The sequence below is a fragment of the Cinclus cinclus genome, chromosome 15 (genome assembly GCF_963662255.1).
Source record: "Cinclus cinclus chromosome 15, bCinCin1.1, whole genome shotgun sequence".
In the NCBI taxonomy this organism is placed as follows: domain Eukaryota; kingdom Metazoa; phylum Chordata; class Aves; order Passeriformes; family Cinclidae; genus Cinclus; species Cinclus cinclus.
This window is the reverse complement of record NC_085060.1, coordinates 4638768-4661800: the sequence shown is the minus strand read 5'-3', so window position 1 is coordinate 4661800 and position 23033 is coordinate 4638768. Positions and strand designations below refer to the sequence as shown.

The 23033-nt window shown below is 41.3% G+C and overlaps 1 protein-coding gene across 3 annotated transcripts in view; it reads right to left on the bottom strand.

Moving 5' to 3' along the window:
• Positions 1-18325, bottom strand: part of HTR2C (5-hydroxytryptamine receptor 2C) — a 78565-nt gene extending 60240 nt beyond the window's left edge. For all 3 annotated transcript variants that reach the window (XM_062502870.1, XM_062502872.1, XM_062502871.1), the window contains exons 1-2: positions 18099-18325; positions 10650-11069 (exon numbers count right to left, since the gene is read on the bottom strand). The gene's annotated coding sequence lies outside the window, so the exon portion shown is untranslated. The remainder of the gene's footprint in view (positions 1-10649; positions 11070-18098) is intronic.
• Positions 18326-23033: the final 4708 nt, after the last annotated feature.

The following is a 23033-nucleotide window of genomic DNA, read 5'->3' as shown; positions in this document are numbered from 1 at the left end:
CTCAAGGTTCAAATATATTAATAATAAGTTATTTTAAACTGGCAAGAACATACTTAATTCTAGAGGTATCCTTTTAATCCAAAATGAATTAAACAAAAATGGGAAAATAAAAACGCATTATTGAGTATAAAAGACCCTGAAAAATCACACAAATGCATTTTTATATTCCAGAGATAACACTGAAACCAGCCTGGTTTTGTATCTTCAAAAATACTATGGAATATGAACATATAAATCCTGTCAATAAATTAGACAAAATTTAAGGTGCTGAAAGATGCACAGACCTTCATCTGCCAGAGGCTGACTCCAGAGATGGGAATGTCACAGCTTTGGCATTAGAGCCCAGCAGGTGACACTGCACCACTGCATCAGCTCCAGGAAGGGCTCTGCCCCACTACCGATCGCACAAGCTTTCTTAATTAGATTCTGAGAACTTGTTAAAACTTTCTAAAAGAGTGTTTGGATCATTAGAAGTAAATTATCTTCTGCTTTTACAAATAAACACCTCAGCTGTCCATAGGTGCAGTCCCAGCCTTGAACCACTGGGGAGTGTTTCCCCAAACAGCTCCTGCTGCATTTGTCACCTGCCCTTACCTTTTCCTCTCTTTCACACACGCAGACTAAAGGCAGGCTAAATAACCTGAAACCACGTCTTTGAAGTAACACCTTCCCTGAAGCACAGTTCCCCAAGTCAGGAGGTTGTGGGGGGTGAAGGGAAGGGAAGATCCTTGGCATGAGCAGGAGCCACTGGTTCCAGAGTCCCCAGCCCTGCATCACTCACACCCCACCATCATTTCTTCCCGAGGTAAAAATCACACCGCTTGCTCTTCACCGATTAGCACTTGACTGTTCAATCCATATTTGTCTGCTTCAGTTCACCAAGGAAAGCCAAGTACTTAGGGGTTTTCAGTCACCCTAAATCCCGTCATTATTGACAACAGTACCACATTGCTAAGGTTTTTTTGGACTGTTTTTCTAGCCTGAGGATTTTGGCTAGAAAAATTTTCAGCAAAGTGAAAGAGAATGGAGCAATGATATTGCTGCATTTCCAGGCAGAGTGGCAGAGAGCCAGTTCTCAGAATTTTTCTCAGAAGCCAATTTATTCATGTTTGTCTCAAGTCCCAGTATCCCTGTGAGAAGCTGTCAGAGGGCAGCCAAAATTGCTTCACCTACAGTTAAAAGGCCACTCCCTTTCAATCATATGCAAAACCAGGGAAGTGCCAAAGATCAAACAGCTTTGCCCAGAATTCAGATTGCACCCAGAAGTTCACCAACCATTAGTCACTGCTGTAAATCAGCATGACTAATCAGCTCAGCTCCACATCTTAATGGCAATGGTGGATTTTCACCAGCTCCAGGACCTATCCAACAGAGCCAGGGCAACTCTGGTCAACTGTGTAGTGGGTGCAGGGTCATGGTGAAGAAGCCCCCCCACAAAATCCTCAGCAAGTCTTGCTTTAAGCCAGGCTTTGAAGGTGTCCTGTGGCCAATGCAACCAACTTTCTACTTTCATACCTGGCCAGTGGCAGGAGCCATGCAAGTTGTCAAAATGGGTGGGAAAGAAAGAGCAAAATGGAGAACACCACAACCTGGGTTTCTTTTGGCTTTGCAACTTAGAAATCAGCTTGTGTTAAATACAGAGAGAAATGGGACTATATTTTAGGCATGTTCTTTAGGTGAACTAATCCACCTGACTATATTTAAAAGTATCTTTGTAACACCAATATATGGGTATATTCACAGGAAAACTTCTACAGAAAGCCTAACGGCTAATTTAGCAGGATTCCTTCATTACAACTTTTTTTACAGCTTCTCTATTATCTCAAGCTCTCAAACAGCTTTTCAGACACACACTATCTGTACAACATGTAAACATACTTATGTTCAATTTACAAGCAAATAAACCAAGACCTGATATCTTGGAAAAAAAAAAATCTGGGAGAAGCAATGGAGCAGACACAATAGCCCCAGCTGGGTTCAGCCCTGGATTCTCACTCCAGAAACTCTGGACTGCACACACTCGAGATTTTCAAGCTTTTCATTCAGCCATGAGAGAACAGCACATCCTTCCATCTAAGTGGAACTCTTTGAAAACCACTCTGTTTGTCAGACTAGAGACAGTAACAGAAAGACACAGGGAGATGGTAAAATTAAGGCAGTCATGACTATTTTCCAGGACTTTCATGCTTCAGTGCTGTTCCATCAGACACCCGAGGGAAAACATGATTTTGGTCTTTTTGGACTGGCTATTCATCATGCCTGAAACTCAACATTTTGGAATGAGCTGTACAAGCTCACTAGCCCAGGGGTTTTTTTCTTCTTTTTTGTCTTTATTTTATTGTTTTTTTTCTCAGCTGGGAAATATCCCAACTAATTAATAAGTTGAAATAGTCACTAATGGATTCAGTGAAGGCAAAAACTAATGCAAGAGAAGTGCTGGGAGCATAGAGCCATGAGTGAAGGCAGACCAGGACCCTTCCTTTTAAGAGCAGTTAAATGCTCAGCAGTTAATTGAGCAGAGGAGCTCAAGACATGTTATTCAACTACAATGTTAACTTGAATATCACTGCTGTCCTGTGGAATACTCTACAGCTGCCTGGCACAGTCTAAGCTAGATGCTTGAATTTCAGCATTCAGTGTGAATGTCTGAAAACAGTCTGATGGCTCATGGACCACTTCTGTTGTGAATTTAAAGCAATTGTAATGTCTGAGACATTTTCTTCAATGTCCATAACTGAATTCAAATTAAAAGCAACAACCAAGAGACATGAGCCTAAGTATCTCTGCCTGAGGCAGAAGAATTGATATATTAACTGAAGGATAAGGTGGAACACATTGTACCTCAGGAAATGCATTTGCTATAAAACACATTAAGACTGTCAACAATTTGGCTTGGATGTTCACAGCATGGCACGCCAAAAAAAAATCATTATTGTGCCATAGCATGCAATAAAACCCTCACCGTCAAGATAGTAATGCTCTAGAGAGAAAAGGTACATGGCCAGCAAATCAAAGAAAAAGGTTGCCAGGTTGGAATCAGCAGGGATTAAATTTTTTCATTTATTTGATGTGAAAAGTATTTGATCCCAAGATTTCTCATGGCATGTGAAAGTACTGCTTACCTGTGCTGCCCACAATCTGTTACCACTGCTCTTCATTTCTGCATCACCTCTGAACACACAACACGTGTGGGCCAATGCTGGCCTCCTGCAGCCCCTGTCCATCACAGGGAGACCTTCCACCAACCTGGCAGAGCTCCTCATGAACTGGATGAGGAAGAGAACTTGGGGGTGGACAAGAGTTCTGCTGCAAAGGCAGTCCTGAGCTTTGGCAATCAAAATAAATCTTGTACTACAAACTGCGACTTTGCTACGTCTTTTCATTCACCAAAACATCTAGAGTAAATAATTATTGAGTGTTCCAGGACTTGCTTGTTCTACTTATATCAATATTAAAGAAAGAAAATTCAAGGCCTAGACAAAAATGCAGTGCATTTTCTATGCAGGAGAATAAAATTTACTTCTGGGTCACAAAAAGGCAGACTGGCTGGTGTTGGGAGGGACCCCTGGAGATCATCTAGTCCTAGCCCCCTGGTCAGGCTGTTCACATAGGACAGGCTGCACAGGGGTGCATCCAGGCAGGTTTGAATCTCTCAGAAGGAGAAGCCACCATCTCTCTGGGCAGCCTGTTCCAGTGCTCTGTCACTCTCACAGTCCAGAAATTTTCCCTTCTATTCTGATGGATCTTCTGTGTTTCGGTTGTGTCCATTGCCCTTGTCCTGTCGCTGGACACCACTGAAGGGAGCCTGATTTGGTTGTTGTATAGAGTCTAATGAAATCAAGGGAAAATGGATGTCTGCTGCTGAGGGGTAGAGTTCACCATGGATGAGAACAGAAGGAACTTTGGATATTTAAATGACACCTTTTTTTTTTGTTTGCTACTGTATCTAAACTATTATGTTAAAAATTCACCATGAGTTGTTGATAGGTTTTCTTTTACCTGCAGCAGATGATAGTTTTTGTGGGTAAGTGGAGTGTTTTCTGTAGAGGTTTTAAAGAAACTAAAAAAACTCATTGAAGCCAAACCATATCAGTGCCATCAACTATAAAAATAATTCCCCCCCCCCCTCCTTCAAGCCAAATAGTTTGTTAAGAAGAAAAAAATCCAAATTCTCAGTCTAAAAGTATCAAATAGTGCTTGGGACCACAAGCTGAAGTTCATGCTGCACTGAAAATTTGTTGTGACCAGTGCCCTGTAAAACCACAGCGTCTGTTCTCTACATGGTTTGACTCCCTCACTGTGAGCTGGAAGTTGAACAATCTGGTGGGGGTGATGTTTTTCACTTCTCTACAGTTCCATTCCTTGGAAGATTATCTCCACTTCTGCTTACTCCTTTAGTGACCTTGGAAAATAGAGATAGAGATCATAGAAGCAGAATCCTGAAAGGAGTATTGCTTTTATTATCTTACTATTGGGAAGCTGATTAAAAGCACATATCCTTTCAGAGACTACTCTGTCCATTAGCACTTTCAGCTCTCTTAAGGTCACTGAGCAGGATATTAAATGCAGCCTTAAGTACCAAGCACTCTTTATTTTCAGTACAGCAGTTGCCATGGCAAATGTTGTAGGAAGTTGTCTGTCCCCAGCTCAGGAGTCCTATCTTAATTCCTACTACAACACAACAATGGCAACAGGGATTTTGATAAGAAAACCTCACTGACCTGATAGCAAGGCAAAGAATAGTGGTGGGTGATGGATAGTTACATAAATACTGCTATTTTGTCTGCACAATTTCAGCCAAAACTCTGGTCTGTGATGGTCCCTGAGCCACTGACCTGGCCACAGTGACAATATGCTTGACCTTGTTTGGGGCCATCAGCATTTCTCTGCTGAGTGGCAATACAAAGCCAAAATCACTGTGTGAAAATCACTGCAGATATCACCTCATACTTTCACAATGCCAACAGAAGAACATTTTACAAGGTCTGAAGATAGTTCTTTACTACTTTCCCATTATAATAGCGAGCTGCTTTCTAAAGTAATTTCTCTTGAAGCTATCAGCTGCTTTGGCATCAAGTAGGATCTCCTGATGTCTCTTTCTACCATGTAGAATAGCAAGGCATGAACCCTGGAGACAATCAGTCAGAGAGTCTCTTAAACCCAGAAACAGGTTAGACAGGGAGAGTGTGCTCCCAGCCTCTCTAGTCTGTTCAAAGTACCAGTTATAAAATCAGTGTATTTAAGAATAGATTGCAGCAGTCATCTCCATAAGCACCTAAGCATTTTTGTGTGGTCACACACCCTCTTTAAAAGAGTAGTTTTTATTCCATACCTGGTTTGAGCAGCAACAAATCTGCTAGAACACCAGGGCGCTGTGGTGTTTAATTGAGGAAGAGAGCAGATTGCCAAATGGACAGAAATAACAGAGGAGCAGAAGCTTTTTCTTTTTTGGATGACATTAATACATTGCTGCTTTTACGGAAGAATCCCCCACAAGTTTACAGAGCACTGTGAGTCAGCCTCGTCCCTCTGAATAAATCCGGCGAGGGTCGGTGTTCAGCTGCTGGGATTGGCCCAAGGAAGGGAGGGAGTCCTGCTTGCTGACAGCTGTTATGCAATGCAGATAACCCATCTTCCTGCAGTCATTTGTGGGTGTCAGGAGAAGCTAAGAATAAACCAGGAAAAGCCTCTGGAAAGGTCTGCTAAGCAGTGAGCTGAAAGAAACATCTCTCAAGGTACAGCAAGCATACCCTGGTTCAGCTTAAAAGACAGCCTTAGGTGGCCTCTGCTATGTCACCACAGGTGATAATCACACATTGCACTTGAAATTACTGATTGGCTTGCCCATGAAGAGTTAAAACCAGCAGAGAAAAGTAGACATTAGAAAAAATACTTACATGCCTGTCCATATGGGATATGTTAGAGTTGCTAAGCTTAAGAAAATAGGTAGGTGCCCCCTCCTGCTCATTAAAGGGAGTTGTGAAGCAAATTGCAGCATTTAAGATCCTGCTTATCCACAAGCCAGATAAATTAGAATTTTTTCTTTTTTTTTTTTAACAGCTTGTCTCAAATGAGCTACAATAATATGCACCTCCAACAGAGAAAGCAGGTCAGCACTGGCTGCCATTCAGAAAGAGAGATGGTCAATTAAAAGAAATAAGGCAATTAAGAGGCAGTTGGGCACTCCTAGTCCAGATGATATTAGGGAGAAAAGAAAGGAGATAAAGAACAAAACCATCTGAGAGAATTCAGTCTCCCCAGCAGAGGCTGGGGCAAATCTGGTGTTGTAGATGAGATCCATTTCATGTCCTTGCCTGCAAATTGAGGAAGCATGCTATGATCAGACCCTAAAAATAAAAAATAAAATCAAAATCCAAACAACAGCACTGCATTTTTGTCAGCTTTAAGCTTCCTGCCTTCCTTGTTAACAAGATCAAGAAATTTCTTTGCCAGAGAAAGCTCTATAATTCCGTAAACTTGCAAAGGTTTGTGAAAGACATGATTACTGATTAACTCCTGATTAATGCTGAAGTTTTAGGGCAGTCTAGCAGCTAAATTAATACTTTAATTGTACATGCAGGATTCAAAACTAACTCTATTGAGACATACAAAGCAAACTTGCTCTCAAGGTCTTCAGAATAAGCATAATAGTCCTGGGTTTGGTTCCATGGACTCTAAGCACAACAAAATTGCAGCCATATAAAACCATGGAGAACAAGGTTAGAAGGAAGCCCAAGTAATAAAAGGTCATGTCACATGAAAAGCTGACCCCCACTTTGTTGCAACTGAATTTTTGCAAAAAGAAAAAATGCGCAATACCTTTAGAAATAAAACGTAACCACATCCATTCCCAAATCAAAGGTTAATAATGTTATATGTACCTTTTTTTATTGTCCAAATAACCTGAATATACTGGATCTGTTGACGTGTCTAATACCAGCTAGAATCAAGAGCAGCAGAAGATGAATTTGGATTAAAAGTTTCTTCTGGAATGTGCCAGATAAGGCTTCTTGCAACATCATAAAAACATATGGAGAAGACACTTGCAATTCAATCAGCATTAAAGATTTTCAATTAATTCCAGAGGGGAAACAAAAAAATAAGCACATCTCTTCTCAGCATAAAAAGCAACAGTCTCTGCAGAAGGAAAGACTAATGCTAATGGAGCAGAAGGATGAACGCTTGCTTCTCTTTTTCAGAAACAAAGCTCTGCAAACACTGGGTATACTATCAGTCTGAACCTTCTCCATGCTCTGAATGACTTGGTCAAATAATAGCAAAGTCACTGCCCTGCATTGCCCAGACAAAGTACACAACCTGCTTAGACTTGGCTTCAGAGGAAATCAGGAATGGGACATGGGCATGTTTGGAATTTGAGGAAATCATCTTTTTATTTTAAATTACAGAAATTATCACTGTGTATTCGAATCCACAAATGGTTCCTAATAGAATAACAAGTTGATTAAGTCATCGAACAAAACACTCTAGCACTGGTAGCAGCAAGGCACCAGCTGTTTCTGAGAGCAAGTGTGTCAAGTGCAAAAGCTGACAAGTTTTGAGTGAACATCCAGCTACCTGACCGTGTTGTCCTTTTCAGCAGCAAGAGGACAGAGGCACAGCTCACTTGGTCAGAGCCCAGTGCTAAAACCACAGAGGTCAGGGTTTGACCCCTGTGTGGCCATTCACTGAAGGGCTGGACTCCACGATCCTTGTGGGTCCCTTCCAACTCAGAATAGTCTGTGATTCAAATGTGGAGTCAGCAGGAATGTTCCTACCCAAAGTGCACAGAAGGAAAGGAACCTTTGCCTTTCAATTAATTATTTAAATTACTTGATACAACCCTTATGTTCACAATCTGCAGCTACACTGAGAAACATAAGCAATCCAAAACCTCTAAGGACCTTAATCATAACAGAATATTCAGGGGGAACTTGTTGACAACCACAGCAGTAATTTAAATCTGCTGGAACTTTTGGAAACAAAGAGCTCTGTATAAAATGCAGCTGGAGCAGGCTTCCCCTCCTCTTGGTCTCTGAACACTGACAGCAGGACATCCCCACCTCCACCCACCAGGTGATCAGCAGGGCAGGCAGTGAATCCTGTAGATAATCACGTGGAGCACACGGGTGTTTTCTCTCCTGAGAAAAGCACAAAGCAATTCTTCCGCAGCTGTCACTGAGAAACGCTTCCCACAGAAACAGCCTGTGTGGTTCTTCACAGTGTTTTTACTGCTGGACAGCAACCATGGATTTTTGTGGAAATAGTTACCTTCTCCAGAAGTACAATTCTTCACTGCTAAAATCCACAAGCAATAATAGGTTGGTGATGTTAAAGCTTTTCTGTCTGCCCACCAGAAAGCTATTTTATCATTAATTTTTTGTCAAATTCCAGCAAATCATTCCCACTCATCAGAGGAGGATGTGCTGCAGCAGTCTGAGACTTCACAAGTCCCCAGCCACCAGTGAGACATCCCTGGAGTCTTGACCTTGTGTCCAGACCTTGTCTTTTTGCTGAAGTGCTGCTCAAAACATCCTTCAAATAAATTAAACTTCAAAACACTTCTCTGAATTTTAAGGGATAAGGATAGTACAACAAAAATCAAGAGGCTGAAAGATAAGACGATGCAAAGGAGAAAACCATTTTGCTATAGTTTTTTAGATTAAGTGTACACAGCTTTTATGAAGCTAAAATCTTCTAGATGAGCCTTTAGAGCACATCAATTTAGAATTATGTTCTTTCTACTCCCTCCTCACTAACATTGCCCAAAAACAATGCTGAAAATAATGCCAGCAATGTAATTGAGCCTGTGAAAGGCGCCATAAAGGCTTCTGTGCCTCAAGGCACATCACTTCTGCTCCTCCTTTTATTTTTCCATGTATTTAATTCAACTTGGCAGTAACCTTTACCACATGAAACCAAGATGGCAAAACAGCAGGTTTGATCTGTGTGCTGAGTCTGGATTGCCTTGCTGTGAACTGCTGGGGGAAGGGACTCCTGGAGGTCCCCTGGGTTTGAAATAGGAGAGCCCATGCTACCTGTCCCTCTGCTCCCATTTGGTGGTGGGAAGTTCTGCCCCACATCTTTTCCATGTAGCAGCCCACAGTAAAAAAAAATCAGGATATCAAACATCTGCAGAAATTTCCCCTATATAACTGCTGATAGGGAGCAGTGAGTATCTCACTAGTACAGGCACAGAAACCCAGTCCTTATGCTTTCAAAATATTATAAACCATGGACAATCAAAACTAAAGCAAAACTAAAAACCGTACAGCCAAAACCTTTCATCAACATGATATCTACAGACCAGTCTCCCCTTCACTTCATTTTATGCTGTGTTTCACCCCAAACTTTATGTTTGCCGGAAAGATTTTTCAAAATGGAAAGCAGTATCTTTTGTGTTTGGCTGATATCCAGCAGTGAGGGACATCCTTCCTGGTTGGAAGGTACAGAAACAACACTGCTAAATGTGCTCAGGACCACAAGTATCTTCTCATTTGCAAGGAGAATAAGGAAAAACTCCCAGATAAGGTCCTGAAGTCTGAGATTAGATAAAAGTTCTAAGGCTTACCACACATATCTAATTAGCAGAACACAGTGTACAAGAGAGTGATAACCCTCTGTGTCTGGGTGAGAATGCTCTGAATTGGCACACCTGGAGGGCAGGGAAGGAGACCAGTGCCATCCCATTGGGACTGGTTTGTTCCCTGAAGCCTGGGGCGTGCTGTGGATTTTGTGGGCTGGCAGGCAGGGGGGGGCAGGCAAACACAACCTTAAGTGGCCCCTTCTTCCCCTTTGTACAAGAGATCAGAGACCAGGGTCCTTCCCTGCTCCTGAGGGAGGATGGATAGAGCTGGGAAAGCAGCAGTGTCTTTCTCACTTCCCAGTGGCTTCACCTGCACTGGTCAGCAGCTCCATGTCCAGCTCTGTCGCATCAATCTCAAATTACAAAGCGTTTCTAATGCACAGGACCATAGAAGTTAGTGAAAAACCAAGCCAGTCCTGAAGATGCAGAAAAGAAGAAATTCTGGCAATAATGGAAGGACATAATCAGTATTATTGTCATAAAATGTCTGTAGTTACTACACTGGCAATTTTTCCAAATGTGTTGTCTTAGAGAGTGGCCTCTTTCACTGATTACTAAATTATTTTCTTTACAAAGGTCTAAGTGGCTCTGTTTTCCAGATGAATAGCCTGAAGCCACTTGGTTCAGAGCTTCAGTCCCCTGAGATTCATCTTGGACAGTAAAGAAATGAGACAGATGAACACTAAACTACTCTGTGTACAAACTTAACAGTGGCTTGGCTGATGAGAACACTTTCTGTAAAGTACCACTGAATTTGAAATAAAGACAGAGGTGAACTGAAGCTAGTTAAAAGTTAGAAGTCAGAAGCAGTATTGGATAACAAAGCATTTTAAACCGAATAAAGCCTCCTGAAGAGAATTTTGGCTTCACCACATCTCACTTCATCTTGGAGAGCTGCCTTGCCAGGCAAACTAAGAGCAGTGTGCTGGAACTGGCACTTTCCCAATCCATCCACTGCCAGAATTCTGGAGTGCCCTGTCCCCCTTGCCTGCCCCCCAGGAGCAGCAGTTTCTTTATTTGAACATGCATTGATACATTTGCCCAGCACTTGCTGAGCAACACTTACTTTTTTCTTGAAAGAGAGCACCTGTGCTCGGGGAGGGGAGCTCTTTGCAGCCACTTGCACATCTGGTGGGTGAGGATGCAGCTCTGGTGGCAGGGACAGGAGCAGGGAGAGGCTGTGGGTGAGCAGGGCAAAGATCTCACGCAGAACCACGAAGTCGTGGGTTCCCACCAACCTTTGCCAGCACGGAACAGGATCTGGGCAGCACAGCAGGAAAAATGCAAGTTCAGCCCCTGTGGCAGCTGCTCCAAAGGAGATTTGAGGTCTGTGTATGATGATGAGCTGGGCAGCTTTGCTGTGCCTGTGGCTCAGGACCCTCCTAGCAGGAATTCAGTGAGCTCTTCTCAAAGCACTCTGAAGCTGTGCATGGCACTGGGCTGAACTGCTCACTGAGGAGGAGACTCAAACACGCCAGGGAGACCTCTGGGGAAGAGAGATAGAGAGATGAATGAAAAATAATGTTTATCCTTGAAATTTAAATGTCTGTGGCTTTCCCAGAGTATGTTTGAAACATCCCAATTAAATTAGTCCATTAGACAAAATCCTATTAATTGGACAGCTTGGTCAGCTGCGGCTTACTCAGAATTTGTTCTGTTTTAGTATTTTATCATTAAACACAGTACTGAGTAATTCAAACCTCACAACACCAAGGAAAAATTGCCCATAATTAACATCTTGAAGCGCAAGAAGTTTTCACCACAAACACCAGCAAGAGCTCATACCACTATCCTCTACTCCACTTGTTTATTTAGTCTGATTTATCACTTAATTTCTTCTCTGGGTTCCACTGTTGCAAACTTGCACTGGTTTGAACAGCTCCTCTGCAAACACAACAAACCAGCTGCATACAGGAAGGTTTAATCTGTCACCAGAGCTGTTCAGCAATCAGATCCCTAAGCATTAGCTTTGTTAATTAAAGTAGTACATCTGAAAAATTAGCAGAAGGGAATACATTGGCATATATCTGTGCAACAGGGAGAATTTATACCTTTAGCAGTCACCAGTGTACTGAAAAAAGCCAGTATAGCATGACACATGGTGTTGCAGCATCCTTGGACTAAAAAGGCAAGTAATATGAATCATTTAAAAACTAGAAACATTCAAAAGGTCTTTAAAAAGCTATGAAACCTCACCACATCAAATAAATACGTTAATCAATTAAAACCTCTAGGAAGCATCCTAATGGAATTTTGCTGTAGTAGTGTCACATGGCTGTGGAAACTGCCCTTCAGTAATCCAACCAAAAATCGGCATGTTCCCATCCCCACTTATTCGCCCTGATTAGTGAAAAATCAGAAGGAAATAAGAAAACAAGGTGGATGGATTCAGGAAAAATAAATTCCAGTATTTAAATTTTGTTTTTTCTTCTCATTCATGATTCTTAAACTCATTTATCCAAGACAGTGGATGGCATTCTTCTACAAGGGGCGAATTGTGGCCATGAAGCACTACACAATACATGGAACACAGCATCACAGGAGTCATCCAGCACAGGAGCCCAGGTCAGGGAAAAGCCTGACACTCTGAGGAACGGACCATCCCTTGCTCCAAAACATCTCGACTGCACAGGCCAAGAAAACAAAATGGCAAAGCTCCCCAGTGCACCCTACACCCACACACACCCCAGAGCCTGGAGCAGCACCAGGGAAGCCTCCATGCAGAGGCTGTGCTGGAATCCAAGAAAGTCAAAATCTCTTCTCAGGAGCCTCCTATGATATCTAGCACAGCACAGATGTGCTAAATGAGAGGGGGAAGGAGCAGGAAAAGCAGCAGCAGCACAAGGAAGGCCATGAGCAGCTGTGTGTTGGCTGCAGCACAGTGTCTGGCCCACCAAAGCAGGGTCAGCAGAGGAACAAGAGCTCAGGGGAGGCACTGACATCTGTAAGCGTGGAAAACGGGAAAATTACAGATGTAACCAATCTCAGCTAACCCACAGACCTACTGTCATATCAATACACCAAATCCCAGCCCATCAACGCTCTTCAAAGGGCAGAGGAAGTAAAGCAGGAGGCACAGAATATTTGCACAATGCGTTCGTGTGTCAGGGGATCCTGTGTTGGACCATCAGTGCAGGATCAGCATCACTGTCTGTTTTCAAGTACCACAAAATTTCTGTCTTTAAAAAGCCCTTTTTCCAACAGAAGTGACTCTGAACTGGTAACTCTCCTTTACCAGGCCACCCAATATGATGTAATTTATACTGCACAAAATTGACAAACCCCCAGTGAAGACTTTGCCATGCTACAGTCTGAGCCCAAGGCACTCATCTTGGTGACCCTGTCAGCATGTGATGGCCACTGAGATGAGCCTATGAGCAGAGGACAGAGTGCAGCAGCTGCTCTCAGGCTTGAAGGAGTGAGAAACCCCCAGCCTTACACACTACACAATGCCTCCTCCTTTATCTTTTGTAAAATGACCTCTCAGGAAAGCAATTTCCAAAGTGACTAGTGTTGCTGGTGACACACAGCTAGGGGAAAGAGAGAATTTACAGTGATTAGAATAGATCAGATTTATGGACTAACAGGACAGGCGATGCGTGAAGCAGGGAATGAGATGTAATGAGGCCAAGAAAAAATTAAGCACGTGCTCTATTTTAACCTAAACAGCAGTGTACAATAAGACAGGAAACACAGTCTAAAACAATTCACATAATGTTTCATAGCAGTATAAAGAAAAAGCAGAAAAGATCTTGCAGCTCTTACAGACTTCACAATACAGAGAACAAACCAAGGGAAGACTGTAAGGCCAGTTGAAACATCCCTATGAAATGCACAAAGAGCCTGTCAATCTCAGGAGCACTTTTTGCCACACTGAAAAATGTGGGACACTGCCAAACATGCTTCCAGAAGGTTCAAACTCAGTCCTGAAAGATTTCATAGAGACCGTGTTATTTAGGCAACACGAGCATTTTTCAAAATTAAACCTACAAGTTACATTAAATCATCCTAAAGCTTGCAGGATCTGATGGCCTTTAGGCATAAATGCAACAGCGAAGCTGTTTCTCAAAATGAAAGGGTACAGCAGGGAATAAAACCAGCCTAGAGGAGAACAGGAATTAGAAGCCAGGAGTTTGAATTGGTCCTTGAAAAAGCCTTGGTGGTCTGGTAGTGGGGCTGAGCCATACTGGAGAAAACTCTGTGCCAAAGGATGTTCTGGGTTACCAAATACTGCTGGGGGGAATATTTTAATGCAAACAACTTATTTACAGATAAGGATACCCTTAAAACTGTGAAAATTTTCTTTGTGCAAAGTTTACGTTTCTACTCTGAAAACATTTACATACATGCTTAACTTTATATGTGTTGACTAGTTAAATCAACTGGGGTAATCATGGGCTCCAATTTAACATGTTAAGCATTATAAAAAGCAAGGAGATTAGCAGGTTGGTAAGTTTTTATCTGCCTTTGGTTCACTGTATTTTTTTGCCATTGTACTTGTGACAGCAAGAAGAACTGCAACAAAGCAAAGAAAAAATGTAAGGTTTTAAAATACTATCAGATGCAACAAAATTTTTCTTTACTGGAGATCAATAATTTTTAAAGGCCCTCTCTACATACTATATTAAAGCATTTCCTTCATCACAGCAACTTCTTAGCTGTATTCCTGACTAGGTTCTTGATTGGGCTCAGAAGTAAAATTATCATTCAGATATTAGCAGTTTTCCTGTTCAAAGTCTAATCTATTTTGAAAGCTTAAACAAAGTCAATAAATATTTAAATTAAATGTAATCTGCAATTGCTTAGTGATTTTAATTAATAACTAAGTTGCAGTTCCCTTGAAAAATGTGTTTAAAGTCAATAGGAGAATAATATTAGGACATTTCAGGCTCTGTACCATTATTAATATATTTTTCATTATATTGCAGGCTGAGTTTAGCACTGCAGTCGATGCTGAGACACAACTACTCAGAATTATCTTTAAAAACATACAAAAAAATTTAACTCAACTTCTATTTTCAGTTCAGTTCCTTCAGGATTCTCTCCCTGAGGCCACTGGGTGTGACAAAGGAGTCTCACAGCGATTTATATGGCTTTATGTGCTGGCTTCACACAATTCTTTTCAAACAAGAGTGTTACAGTCCTATTTAAGACAGGTTTATTCCTTGCATGAGGGTTACAAAAGTTGAATCCCATCCATGGGCTCCCCTCATACTAAATAAATCCAGGACCAAAGGGTATCCCACCTACCCCAGAGTACATCCCCAGCACAGGGAACCTCCACAAGTTACAAATCTCACAGACACCTGCAAGTTTTTTCCTCTTGTAATCCCCAAACAAGTAAAAATATTTCTTCTATTTGTTCAAATCTCTGGAAATATGCCTGCATAGACTGTGGTTGCATTTTTACCACAACATGGACACTGCATTGGACAGATTTTTCTTTGGTTTAAGGGACAGAGTGAGATGTGGGGGCACAGCCCGTGTCTGCTCCTTATCCCAGAACGGGGAACCAACAAAAAAAAAAAAAAAAATAAAAAAATAAAAAAAAAATTTAAATCAGTTTTAATAATTATGTTGCTAACTAAAGTAAAATTGGTGTTTTGCAGAGAATGGCTTCCAGTTTTCATTTGAACAGCTTTGTGACATGTAAAAAGATAATAAGATAGCTCTATGTCTCTGGACTCCTGATTTTAAAAATCTCTAATTCAGAACCAACAGCCACTCTCTGATCTTGAAATAAACACCCCACCACAAAACCCCAACTCAGCACCCCACAGAAGTGCAACACACAGTCACAAGAGGGCAGAAGATTAGCTCTCATTTTGATCTGTTGATGAGAAAGAGAAGTTTTGACACAAAACTGCATTTTCTCCAGTGGACACAAAGCATCTCAGAGTAGCATAGTCCAAGAGAGGATTTTCAAAACTGCCATCCAACTTTAAACTGCTCTACTAATTCAGCTGGTGACATCCAATGCCCCAAGGCATGAGCACATTGCTCTTTTCCTGCTAAAGAGTCAGCATAGACAATATAGGATATTTAAGTATTTTAGAACACACTTAGGAAAGAAAATTAAACAGAACAAAGCACAGCTAGAAAAAGCTAGCAATAATATTTTCCACTACAGCAGAATTTTAATTTCGTGGAAGTTTGGCACTGGGTGCCTAGAAGCAGAGTCTCTGCCAACAAGGTTGGGTATAAGAAACACCTTAAACCCACTGCAATTTTTCCTGGCTTCAGCTTTGCCCTCTGTCATTCTTCTTTTTCCTGCCATCCTTTGCACAGAAAATGAGACATGCCAGCATCACCTTTCACTCTGTCCCTCAGACACCTCTCTTCTGGCTTAATTTCCAATTAACATTCCTGTTTTATATCCAGTATATCACTCATAACAATTTTAGTGCAGTCCAACAGTTCCTTCCCAAATGAGAGGAAGGTTAATGACACTTCCTGTTACTGTCACTACATGCTTTGCATAAAAAGGGAGTGGATTTTAAATACCAGGAGACAACTCTCCTGCAATGCCTCAGAGCAGAAGATGTCCTTTCTTCATCACTGACCTCCGGCTGCACTGCCCAAGTTTGACAAAGCCAGGAGGTGCTTTCTGCCCTGACACTTCTGTACCCTGAGGCCAACAGAGAAGGGGCCCAGGTACCCTAAGCCTAGATCCCTGCTGTAACAGAGCAAAAACTGTGCCTTGAAAATGGAGCCAAATGCACCAGTGACAAAGGTGTTTGCATTGGAGCTCTGCTGGGAGTGTCTTCTCCCTTCTAGACCAGATGCTCAGCTCATGAACCACACACCAGCCCAGCCCTGGACTGGGGCAGGCTCAGGGGAGGGGTCCTGCTGCTCTGGAGCCAGGAATGGTGACAGCAGTGTCACCCTGCTTCCCCTCCAAAACAGTGCACCTGAAACACAACTTATGGATTCAAAGAGCAGAAAAGATTAAGGGGAACACAATGCAAACAAGAGGGATGATCTAAGTAGGAGTCTGACCTAGGAGCCACTGACTGCAGTCAAAATATTCCCATTTAAGTAACTGTTGTTAATCCTATTGCATAATTCCTGTTACCTGTTAATCTCTCCCCGAGGAAAAAAACCTAATTCTGATTGTCTGGTAACAGTTACCATTAGTTGTGGCATTACAGTAACTTCAAATGTTTTTATACTAATAGCACACCATGTTAGCAACTATACCTTTTGCTAATTTTTTTTACATTTCTTGTTGTTTAGATAATTAATTTTACCTCCAACTTATGTCAAACTTCTTTTGAATCAAAGTTGGAATTAAATTCACAATGCAGGGGAAAAAAGCATTTTAATAGGTGCAGAGGGTACAAAAGAAACCATTGAGTTTGCATTTAAAAAGGAGTCAGCATATGAAGAAAATTATCTACATAATTAGTGACTTGAGGCAATTGTGCCTAATCACATTATGATCGAAAGATTAGAAAGGACCTCAACTCATCTTTCCCTAAGAAAGGATTGGTGATAGCTGCTGTTTTTATGAACTACAGTGGTTTGCAATTCACGTGTTCAGCCAGAGAATTCCCTGGGTTGTAGCTTTCTTTGCATGTTAATAGGAAACATCTTAGGTTTAAATATTTGGTTTAAGTGAACTTGAGATATTATGATGGGTTTAAGTCTTAATATAGAAAATATGCAATGTCATTTTCGTTCTGAAGGGGTATATTTCAAACATTTTGATTTCAAATAGACATACAAGGTTCAAGTTAAAATTATAAACCCAACCCAGACAAAACCACCAACAAGCCTTCCCCCTCTTCCAAGACTTCACATTCCCTGGAGATGGAACTGATTTGGAGGATAACAACAACAAGAAAGGGCAGCTTCAAAGCTTAATTCCCATCAGAAGCAAAGCAGATGGGACAGGAAATGTAGTCCAGCACCCCCACACAACCAGTTCACAGGAGCAAAGGGGTCTTATCCAAAACAGGAGACAGCTCCTGGGCTGAGCAGGATGTCAGGCACATCATCTCAGCTCATCACAAGGCTCAAACACCCACTCCAGTCTCTGTTTTTCACTGGATCCCACTGACCCCCTTGCCAAAGTGGGAAAACTCTCTGTGTGCTGTCTGTGACGGTGAATTTGTCACATCAGTTTTACTCAGCATCACAAACAGAAGCCACGCTGGTCCCAAGAGGGTCCGGATGCTCAGCAAGATCCATTGCCACACCAGGCTGTCTTTCCACCCAGGAAAGCACAGGCCCTGCTCAGGGCTGAGCTGGCCAAACACCCCACACCCCTGTGGCAGGCTCGCCCCGTGCCCAACTCAGTCCAGACCCTGCAACAAATCTGGTGAGAGAGCCCAGGTCCCCAGTGCCACAGCCACGGCGCAGGCAGCTGTGGTTCTGCAAAGCCTGGCTTAAGCTCTGGCTTTAGTTCAAACAGGAATCAATTCAGGGAAGCCCTCAACGATCCCTTCTGCCTTTAAGAGCACTTACAGCACAAATCACTGCGTTTTGTCTTGGTGCCAGGCTTTGCACTTACTTTGTGTTACCATGAACGGCTGCCAAAAGAGAAGGGAGAGGAGCTGGGTCCATTAGCCAGACTTCAGTTTTTCATGATCTTCCCAGAAGTCGCTGCCCATGCTGTTCTGATGCATCTGTGCAGTTCTCATTCAAGTCACTGAAAGCCCACGCTGCAGCCCTGGGGTATCTGCACCTTTTCATCCTGGGTGACAGCAGCAAAAAGAGAGCAGATCCTCCAGAAATTATCACTGGGAAGAATGAATTCTATGTCCGCTCGCTGTCTCCACGGAGTGACATGCACTGGCCAAGCTGCAGACATCAGAAAAGGTGCTGATTCTGGATATATGCAAAGTGAAGGAAGTGGCATTTCTATCAGCAGGAAACATTTGGGTGGAAATTAAGACAACTGTTTAGGAATGACCAAGTGTGCTTACCCAAGAGGTCATAGCTAGTGAATTCTGTCACCTAAAATTTAATGAGCTATTCCCACCAAAAGGGCTGTTCTTTTTTCTGTCCCTTCAAGGGAGACTCACAAAAATAATCTCCTTAGTGCTCACAAGGAGGTGAAGAAACACACTCTGGGGCCACTGTTACAGCCACTGCCTTCACAAAATGCTTATTTAATGTTTAATGGCTGTGAGGTTATGCTTTGCACTGTCAGCTTTAAGACCTAGCCTACCTAGGATGGGAAAAATGCAGCTAATTTAAATTAGTTATTTGTCTTTCAAAGAAGACTCAGGGAAGGTTCTTTAAGAACACAGAGCAAGAACAATTAATAATATCTGAGTCACTGGGCTGGCTTGATTTAAGACATCAAGGGGTTCTCTGTTGGTTTTCCCATTTATTAGTATTCTAAATGTTTTAGATTAGAACATTATTTTTATCACAGATGTTGGGAAATAAATATCTTTAAGAGGGTATTTCCCTTTTAATGCAGGGTTACAAAGTGATTTACACTGAAAATTATGAAGACTTAATATTTGAGTTTCCTCTGGAACAGAATGTTCCAACAAAGTCAGTACCATGGAATAGTATTTCAAACTCATGGAAATACATGTGTTGTGGGGCAGCCAAGATGCTGCAATCCCTAATGACCTGTGCCACAGGACTAAGAGCCAAGCAGCTGCAACTGCCAGCAAAGTTTTGATCATCAGTTTGGAAATTAAAAGCCCTCCTAAACTGATTATAGCCAAGATTTGCAGGGACAGCACAAAGGGCACCTCTTTCCCTGACACGAGTCATTACCTTCCATATGATTTGCTTTCTATGTTTTAAGATTCCCCAAACACTTTTGCATTAATTGCATTAATGCAAGTAGGTAATGAATGCAATAAGAAAAAAAAATAAAAATCACAGGACTCATTTACTTTCCCAGTCATTTTCTAATGAATAATTTTACATGCAGACAGTATCCACTCTGTAGAACGGGTCCCTCAAAGGCAGGGTTTGAACATCCACAACCCAGCACTTTAAAAAGTGATCACACCAGTCCCCACGTCTGCATTCATCCAAAAATACACATTTATTTACAGGTTTCCACCATTTCAGAAGGCTGCACAATGTCTTACAGATAAGCAGTACTGCAGAGGAAACAAAGGCAGGGAAAGGGCAGGCACTGGGGACAGGGACTGACTCCACAAGACATCCATCATGGAATAACAAGCACTGCATTCTTGGCAGGTTTATCGCTGCAAAAAAAGGAATTAAGAGCAGCCTGAAGAGCCACAGCACATGGGAGCTGCCTAATGCTAGAATTTCACATCTGGATTTACTGATGTTGTAAATGCCTACATCATGAGTCTCACAAAACTCATACCCTGCAATCAAACAGCCATGTGAAAATTTAAATTTTTGCAATACTGGGGGCAGGACAAGGGGATTATTCCCCATGGCTGAGAACCAATAACTGAAAATAGTGTGATGCTAAATGAATAAAACTTACAGAAGTAGTTAAAAAAAAACATAAAATCCCTCAATGTAAAGTTGCTGAGTCAAGTTTTTTTGAGTCTGTGCCAAGGCTGCACTGCTCAGAAAACAGATGAACTCTTTAGTAAAGATCTATCACAACTCTTCTGAAAATAATTTTTATTTCAACTCACTTGACAAACTTCCCAGTAGAGACAGTTGGGAATCACACATCCAATGCCACACTGTGGAGCTGTATACCTAATGCCTGAACCAAATCCCTAATGGACATCAATTATTATATAGATGAATTAAACATGAAGATTATTTATTTCCATAATACATTTTAAGTATGTACTTGTATGTGATGAAAATTTTATTGTTTGTGTTTGGGAAATAAAAGGGGCAGAATGCCTAGTGTTAAAATGAATTTTGTAATTGAACTTTAATGAGCCTTGTCAAACCTCTTGGTGCAGCTTTCTTGCTTCTAAGGATCACTTGGTCCTTATCTAAAGAATGAGCCTGCATGAGCATTTAAGGGCAACAGGGCTGTGCATGTTGTACCTTAGCTTTAACCTGAGGCAAAATATTTTTATTTTAAAAATTAGCCAAAAGGAATTAGCTAATGAAATTATTTTACATTATTTTAGATAATGTATGCAATTTATTTACATTATTTCATTTATGAGGGAAAGCACTACGGAGAAAGAATAAATAAAAAAAAAACCCTCTGGTTGTTGGGAGATTAAAAGCAACAGCAAATTCCACATTTCATAAGTAAGTTTTCCCTAAAGTTTCCCTTGAAAACAAGAAAATTTTGCCTTTTCAACAAGAGATCACATTTTGACCACTTTGCAATGACCAAGGTCATGGCAAATGCCTTAGAAACAACAGTACATTTATGCTGTTCATACTGCCTGGAAACTGTTACCCAATATTCTGAATATTTTTTTAAATGCAAACATTACTATAGGAAAGAAACATTTTGTGTGATTCAAGCAGAGAACAGTTCCAGAAAAGTGAAGTCACAGAGGACAGTGGGGCCGTGCTCCTCGGGACCTCTCTGGGCTGTAGCAGGTTCCCAAGCACCACAGAGAGGCTCCCAAAATAGACCCCATTTTTAACAATAAAGCATACTAGGTTTCCTAGTTTCACAGACCTCTTGGAAACATCTTCTTTCTCTTCATGACAGCCTTTCCCTCTTATGCACAGCTCTTCCTTTTGCCTCAAGGAGACTTTTACAGCCACTGCATCTGGTATTGGAGATCTGAAATGCCACATCCAGCTACAACAGGGCAATGAATTATTCCTGTCAGTCCATATCACAGACTCAGGAACTCAGATTGCTGCCACTGTCAGGAGTGCTAAAATTCATGAATATAGTTTATGAGTAACCCTTAGTTCAATTTAATTACCTTACACCAAACGAACTAGCAAAAACCGTGGCTTCAATCCAGAAAACAGAGTATTATCCATCAAAGCATAAGAGCACTCCTAATATCAGGTTGGGCAACCACTTACTCTCATGCCTTTGTGGTATCAAAGGCTTCTGTCATTGAAAAGACATTTTCAATTATGATATATTCCTATTCTTTTAAAAGAGGAGCCCCAAAGAAATATAAAATCCTCATTTAATTACATCCCTACCCTTACAAGCCCATTGCTGCTTTGTAAGACTAAAAAGTTCCTAGATATTAAATAGGAATATAATTCCAAAGCAAAAATAATGTCAAAGATAAAACTTTGTTCCTGAAGAAAACTAGAACTTCAGTTAGTATTTTAAAGACTTCATTAACAAAACCCTCTGTGGGTATCTACAAATGTTAAATTAAGATCAAGACCTTAAACAGTTTGTCAAACAGATGAGCACATCAAAGCATTTCAAAAAGGAAGAACCTGAGACTTGAAAAGCTGTCAAGAGAGCAGAAGTGAGAAGAAATAAAGGCTAATGAAGTAACTGCAATGCCTGAAGAAATGTCTGGAATAGGTTTTCCCCTACATTATCATTTTAGAGCACTAAAAATGAGGTTGAATTCATTTTATGAGGCTGAATTCACTTAATCACATTCAATATTTTATTATATAGAGTTGCATATTTCTATAAAGACCTAAACCCCCCCTCTCTTAATCTCTTTATAACTGAAAGATCTTTTTGCTGTTATTTCAAAGTTATTTGTCACATTGGGAAGTAGAGGAGAAAATATTGCATCCATTGCTGCACAGCTGCTGGAAGGTGCTGTAGTCCTGGTGCAATCCCTGGGCCAGAAATGGGGGGGGGGGGGAAATAGTCCATTTACTGTGGGTAATTCAATGTCATTTATGTCAATAAATCTCCACAAAGATCCAGAACAAATAATTCAAACTTTTCTTCATCGATAACCTAAGGCTCAAGGAAACCCACAACACCCTCATGGTGCAACATCTTCAGGCTTGAGGCTTTAATTTGGAGGATAAAAGCATCTTCTCTGGCCTTCAGCATGATGCAACTCTGTATGTGCACCTCGCATCCCCAGCGAAGGTAGGTGTATGAAAAAGTTCATTCATTGGCTATATGCTGCTGATAATGAAGAATTTTTTGTTAGAATGAAGACAAGTTAACAACTGACCCCAGCTCTAAAACTGCAGAGCTCTTTAGTCATCTTTGCACCTCCTCTATGAGCTCACAAACAAATGCATATAAGCTGTTCAACTACTTCTCTTGTTTTCAAAATAATACTTTTGTACACATCGTGATTTTTAAAGAAAGTCCATTTTTATCTTGTGTATTACACACTAAGTCTGCGTGCTAATTATTTCAGAGCCACAAGGCTTGCATCCCACATGGAAAGTCTTAAATCTTCTGTGAGAGTTGGAATTAATCCTTCTGACATGGAAAAATCTGTTCTCAATCCTGTCTCCTTGTATTCATTGCTGTGTTGTTCCCCAACACAACCTGAATTTTAAGTGTACTTGCTGTGAGATTACTGGAAGATGATGTTTCAGTTGCCTATTTTATTGAGTGCAATGCTTCCCAAAATATGATGGCTTTTGATGGATGGTTATTTGAAAG